A 6582-nucleotide genomic window follows, 5' to 3' on the forward strand; every position below is an offset into this window, starting at 1 on the left:
TTTTTAAAATAAATATTCAGCCCTGGCCAGTGTGGCTTGGTTGATTAAAGTGTCATCACATTCACCAAAAAGTGTGGGTTTGATTCCTGGTCAGAGAACATACCTAGGTCGTGGATATGATACCCAATCAGGGTGCATGTGAAAGGCAATCAATCAAAGTTTCATTCCCTCATTAGTGCTTCTCTCTCTCTTGCTCTTCCTTCCTTCCTCTTTCTTTCTAAAAGCAATGGGAAAAATGTCCCTAAGGTGAGGATTAAAAAATAATAATGATTAATAATATGTACATTAAATTACTTTAATTTATCAATTGAAATATCATTTAAAAACAAGAATATGAATCCACTAAGAGCCTACCTATAACCAGTAAAGTATTCAAAATTCATTTAAAATCAGTAGTCAGAATAATACTTCAGAAAGCTGAAAGCCCTCAAGGTAACAAAGGGTCAGCTTGAATAAATATACCTTTTAATCTACTAGTGAAAACAGAGCAGTAGGAAAAAAAATAAATTCAACAAGTCAGTGCATAATTACATCAAACATGAAGGGGTTAGTGGAGTTCTGTAGATGGTGAAATGTTTGAGAGATCACATTTTACTAGGTCCTTGGTCTTTTGTTTTCATTTAGCGTCTTTCTCTTGTATGATGTATTACATTTTTTATCAGACCCAATTTGTTGTAAGTATGGATTTGATCATTTAACATTGTATTTCAGGAGTAAGCACACTAGAGCATATATTCTAGGTAATTTCATTTTATCTGGGAATTATAATTGAAGAAGTGCATTTTCAATGTTAGAAGATCTCTAAAATGGTACCTAGCATGAACCTTGGTGAACTAGATACAATCCTACTTAATAGTGCTTTTGATAGCATTCATTTAGAACTCCAGTGCCAAATTCAGGAGAGAAAGGACCTTCAATGCAATTAAATTCTAATGGAATGAGGAAGGTAATATGTGCTACTTTTTCTCAGAATTGATGACAATCTTGAAATAGTAAATTTACCACATTTAAGTAATGTATTCATGGAAAATGAGTTATTTTTGTATGAAAAAAACCATACACATGGATGGCTGTACAATTTCCAGAAGGCAAGTACCTGATTCATCTTTTCTTTATATTAATGAAAAAAAAAAGTCTAAAATGTTTTCTAAAAAATGACTTTTACAATATCAGCAAAGAGAAAAAAGTGATTTGATTAGAGTTCTAATAATTATAATTATAATATTAAATACAATTTAGTTATGGGTATTTTATTTTTATTTAGACCTTTAAAATGCATATCAAAATTACTTTATTTCCATTATAGAGACTGAGTCACCTGTATTTTTATAAGAACTAATTAGTACAATAATAGAATTTAAAGATATTTACCTGTCTTGGCAAAGATAATTTGTAGGTGGTTACATTTTGGAGCAATAATTGTTTTCCTTTCAAGCACAAGAGAAAAGGAAAAACATGATTAACATGAAAGTGTAGTGGGAAGGAACTATATTTTTAGATCAGCAATATTTGTTTTTTTCTCATTATAAAAATAATAAGCTGATGAAGGCAATTGAAAAAGCCACAATATCATCTTGCATGGACAAATTTTTGTAGACTATGAGTTTGTGTGTCTGTGTTTTTCTGTGAGTGTACAGAGAGGAGAGGAAAAGAGGGAGAGAAGAATTGTTGAGAGAACCATCAAGGAACAATGAATGGAGAGTGGAGAGAGGGGTTATTTATTAGTGTTATTTTTTATTTAATTATTGTTTAAGTACAGTTTTCTGTCATGTATTCCCAGCCCTGCCCCCTGAGTGCTCCCCACCTCCCTCCCATTTCTGTCCCCCACCTTAGTTATTGTCCATGTGTTCTTCATACTTGTCCACGTGAGTCCTTCCCCTTTTCCCCTGTGATTCTCTCCCCTTTCCCCTCTGGACCCTGTCACCACGTTCTGTATTTCAGTGTCTTTGGTCACATTTTGCTTGCTTGTTTGTTTTGTTGTTTGGATTCCTGTTAATGGTGATGTCATATAGCATTTGTCTTTCAGAGCCTGGCTTATTTCACTCAGCATAATGCTTTCCAGTTCCATCCATGATGTTGCAAAGGGTAGGAGCTCCTTCTTCCTTTCTGCACCATAGAATTCCATTGTGTAAATGTACCATAGTTTTTTGATCCAGTCATTGACCAATGAGCATCTTGGTTGCTTCCAACTCTTGGCTATTGTAAATTGTGCTGCTATGAACATTTGGATGCATAGGTTTTTTGGATTGGTGTTTCAGGGTTTTTAGGATATACTCCTAACAGTGGAATTGCTGGGTCAAAAAACACGTCCATTTTTAGTTTTCTTAGAAAATTCCATACTGCTTTCCATAGTGGTTGTACCAGTCTGCAATCCCACCAACAGTGAGCTAGAGTCCCATTTTCCCCACAACCTCTCTAACACTTGTTTGTTTCTTTGTTTATGGTAGCCATTCTGACTGGTGTTAAGTGGTAACTCATTGTGGTTTTAATTCGCATCTCTCTGACAGCTAGTGATATCGAGCATCTTTTCATGTGTCTATGGATCCTCTGTATGTCCTCCTTGAAGAAGTGTCTGTTCAAGTCCTTTGCCCATTTTTTTAATTGGGTTACTCTTCTTTGAGTGGAGTTGTGTGAGTTCATTGTATATTTTGGAGATTAAACCTTTGTCTGAGGTATCATTGGCAAATATGTTTTCCCAAGCTGTTGCTTCTCCTTTTATCTTGATACTGTTTTCCTTAGCCATGCAGAAGCTTTTAAGTTTGATGAGATCCCATTTGTTTATTCTTTCCTTGATGTCCGTTGCTCTACAGGACGTACCACTAAAAATATTTCTGCGTGAAATATCTGAGATTTTCCTGCCAGTGCTCTCCTCTAGGGCTTTAATGGTTTCCAGGCTTATATTTAAGTCTTTTATCCACCTTGAATTTATTTTGGTGTATGGCATAAGTTGGTGTTCGAATTTCATTTTTTTCCATGTAGCTGTCCAGTACTCCCAACACCATTTGTTGAAGAGGTTATTTTTATTCCATTTTATGTTACTGCTCCCTTTGTCGAATATTAATTGACTGTAAGATTTGGGTTTATTTCTTGGCTCTTTGTTCCATTTCATTGGTCTATGAGCCTGCTTTTATGCCAGTACCACGCTGTTTTGATTACAGTGGCACTGTAATGCAGTTTGATATCAGGTATTGTAATCCCTCCTACTTTGTTCTTCTTTCTCAAAATTGCAGCTGCTGTTTGGGGTCTTTTATGGTTCCATATAAATTTCTGGAGTGTTTGTTCTATGTCTGTGAAATATGCCATTGGTACTTTAATAGGTATTGCATTGAATCTGTAAATTGCTTTGGGTAGTATGGACATTTTCATGATGTTAATTCTTCCAATCCATGAACATGGTCTATGTTTCCCTTTGTTTGTGTGTTCCTTGATTTCTTTCTTCAGTGTTGTGTAGTTTTCTGCATACAGGTCTTTTACCTCCTTGGTTAGATTTATTCCAAGATATTTGATTTTTGTTTTTGCTCTATTGAATGGGATTTTTTTCTTTATTTCTGCTTCTGCTCTTTCAATGTTGGTATGCAAAAATGCCTTTGATTTTTGGATATTGACTTTGTATCCTGCTGTTTTGCCAAATTCATTTGTTAGTTCGAGCAGTTTTTTGGTAGAGTCTATAGGATTTTCCATGTACACTATCATGTAATCTGCAAAAAAAATGACACTTTTGTTTCCTCCTTTCTGATTTGGATGCCTTTTATTTCCTTTTCTTGTCTGATCGCTGTGGCAAGAATTTCCAATACTATATTGAATATAAGTGGTGAAAGTGGAAAACCTTGTCCTGTTCCTGATCTTAGTGGAAAAGCTTTTAGATTTTGCCCATTGAGTATGATGTTGGCTGTAGACCTCTCATATATGGCCTTTATTATATTGAGGAATGCTCCCTCTATTCCCATTTTTCTGAATACCTTTATCATAAATGGGTGTTGTACCTTATCAAAAGCTTTTTCCGTGTCTATTGATATGATCATCAATAGATGATCATCAAATGATGGTTTAGCTCCTTCTACTTGCTCTGGGCTGAATTTCCCTTTCAGGACTGGCTTCACTGTGTCCCATGTTTAGAGTTGTTGTGAGTTTATTTTCATTTGTTTCCAGAAACTTTTTATTTCTTCCCTAATTTCTATCTTGGGCAATTCGTTGTTTAATAGCATGCCTTTCAGTCTTGATGGTTTTGGGTGTATTGGGTTTTTTTCCTGTGGGGTTACTTTGCAATTTCAGTCCCTTGTGATCAGAGAAAATTCTTGGTATGATTTTTATTTTCCTAAATTTGTTTAGTCTTGTTTTGTGTCCTATTATGTGGTCTATCTTTGGAAACGTTCCATGTGCATTTGAAAAGAATGTGTATTTATCTTCTTTGGGATGGAGGGCTCTCTCTCTATATATATATCAATTAGGTCCATTTCATCTAGGGTGTCATTTAATGCTGCAATGACATTGTTGATATTTTGTTTGGAAGATCTTTCCATTTTAGAAAGTGGGGTGTGAAAATCGCCTACTATAATTGTGTTGCTGTCAATATCTTTGTTGAAGTCTTCTAGGATTTTTCTTATATATTTGGGTGCTCCTATGTTCATACATATATATTTATGATGTTAATGTCTTCTTGGTGGATTCTTCTTTTGAGTATTATGAAGTGACCTTCAGGGTCTCTCTTTATGGCCCTGTTTTTGAAGTCTGTTTTGTCTGATATGAGAATTGCTATCCTGGATTTTTTTGTTGACCATTTGCTTGGAACATTTGTTTCCATCCTTTCACTTTTACTCTGCAGTGGTCTTTTGACCTGAGGTGGGTCTCTTGTAGTCAGCATATGTGTGAGTCACGCTTTCTTATCCATTCAGCTATTCTACATCTTTTAATTGGTGCATTTAATCCATTTACATTTAAGGTTATTATTGATAGGTTCTTATTCATTGCCATTTATATACCTGTGTTCCTCTCCGTCTCTCTCTTTTCCTTCCTTTCCTTAAAGCAGCCCTTTTAGTAATTCTTGTAGACCTGGTTTGGTGAAGGCATATTCTTTTAGACTTCTTTTGTCCTGGAAGCTCTTTATTTGGCGTTCTATCTTGATTGAGAGCCTTTCTGCCTACGGTAGCCTCAGTTGTAGGCCTCTGTTTCTCATTACTAGGAATATTTCTTGCCATTCTCTTCTTGCTTTTAATGTTTCCATTGAGAAGTCAGTGGCCAACCTTATTGGGACCTCCTTGTATGTTACTTCCTTTTTTCCCTTGCTGTCTTTAGGATTCTCGCTTTGTCCTGGAGGTTTGTCATTTTAATGATGATGTGTCTTGCAGAAGGCTTCTTTGGATTCCACCTGCTTGGGACTCTCTGCGATTCCTGGATTCATGTGTCTTTATCTCTCCTCAACTTAGGAGAACTTTTCGTTATTACTCTTTCAATTCAGTTTTCCATCCCTTGTTCTTCTTCCTCTCCTTCTGGTGTTCCTATTATTCGGATATTATTACGTTTCATATTGTCTTGCATTTCTCTTAAATTCTCCTCATTTTTTCTGATTCTGTTTTCCATTATTTTGTTCGACTGGGAGATTTTTTTCTACCCCGTTTTTGATCTCACTTATGCGGTCTTCCGCCTCATCAATCCTATTCTTCATACCTTGTACTGTGTTCTTCAGTTCAGAAATTGTATTCTTCATTTCCTCTTGGTCTTTACTGATGGTTTCTATTTCCTTTTGCATGTTGGTATAGTTTGCAGATAGTTCATTGTAGCTCCTTTGTAGTTTCTGGTAGCTCATTGTAAGCTCTTTGAATTCCCTGATAACCAGTGCTTTGAATTCCATATCTTATAGTTGACTTGCCTCTATTTCATCTAACATTCTTTCTGAGGCTTCCACCTTTTCTTTCATTTGGGGATTGTTTCTTTGTCTTCCCATTGTTTGTGATGGTCTTCTTGTTGGCCTCAGCTTCTTAAATTGATCTGTTCTGGTTCCCTGGGTTTATGGTGTGAACTTCTGTGGTAGGATACCTGTGAAATTCAGTGGTGTAGTCTCCTGCAGGTATCTTAGTGTTCTTCGCTTCCACCTACTCCTTTCTTTATTGTGCCTGTGTGATCAGTTGGAGTGGGAGGCAAAGTGGTTTATGATAGCAGAAGATTATTTTATGTTATTTACAGTCACAGTGGGTAGAGAAGAAATACACAATCTTTAGGCTGTGTATAGAGTTAACCATGCTCTTCGGCCCAGCTTGCCACTTTTAAGAAAGATGGACATAAGTTAAGTCTCTTGTTGGGAAGGGGAGGCTTGTGAGTTGTATCTACAAAGCAGTGTGGTTGCGGGTGGTCAGATTTTGAGGTAAGGTGAGAGTACAGGTTAGTTATTAGGTGTAGCATGTGAGTAAATAGAGTTAATCACTACTGTAATAGAATTCAGGAACCTATAAGGTGATCTAGGGTTCAAGAGATGTGTTATGAAGTCTTACCGTTGTATAAAACAGCTCTTATTTACAATAATATTAGAGCAATATTCACGTGATAGACTCTATGCGATCTGTCTAAATGGCGGTTATAGAGCTTGGG

This window comes from Sturnira hondurensis, unplaced genomic scaffold (assembly GCF_014824575.4).
Source record: "Sturnira hondurensis isolate 20B ecotype Veracruz unplaced genomic scaffold, ASM1482457v3 Scaffold0023226, whole genome shotgun sequence".
Taxonomy (NCBI): domain Eukaryota; kingdom Metazoa; phylum Chordata; class Mammalia; order Chiroptera; family Phyllostomidae; genus Sturnira; species Sturnira hondurensis.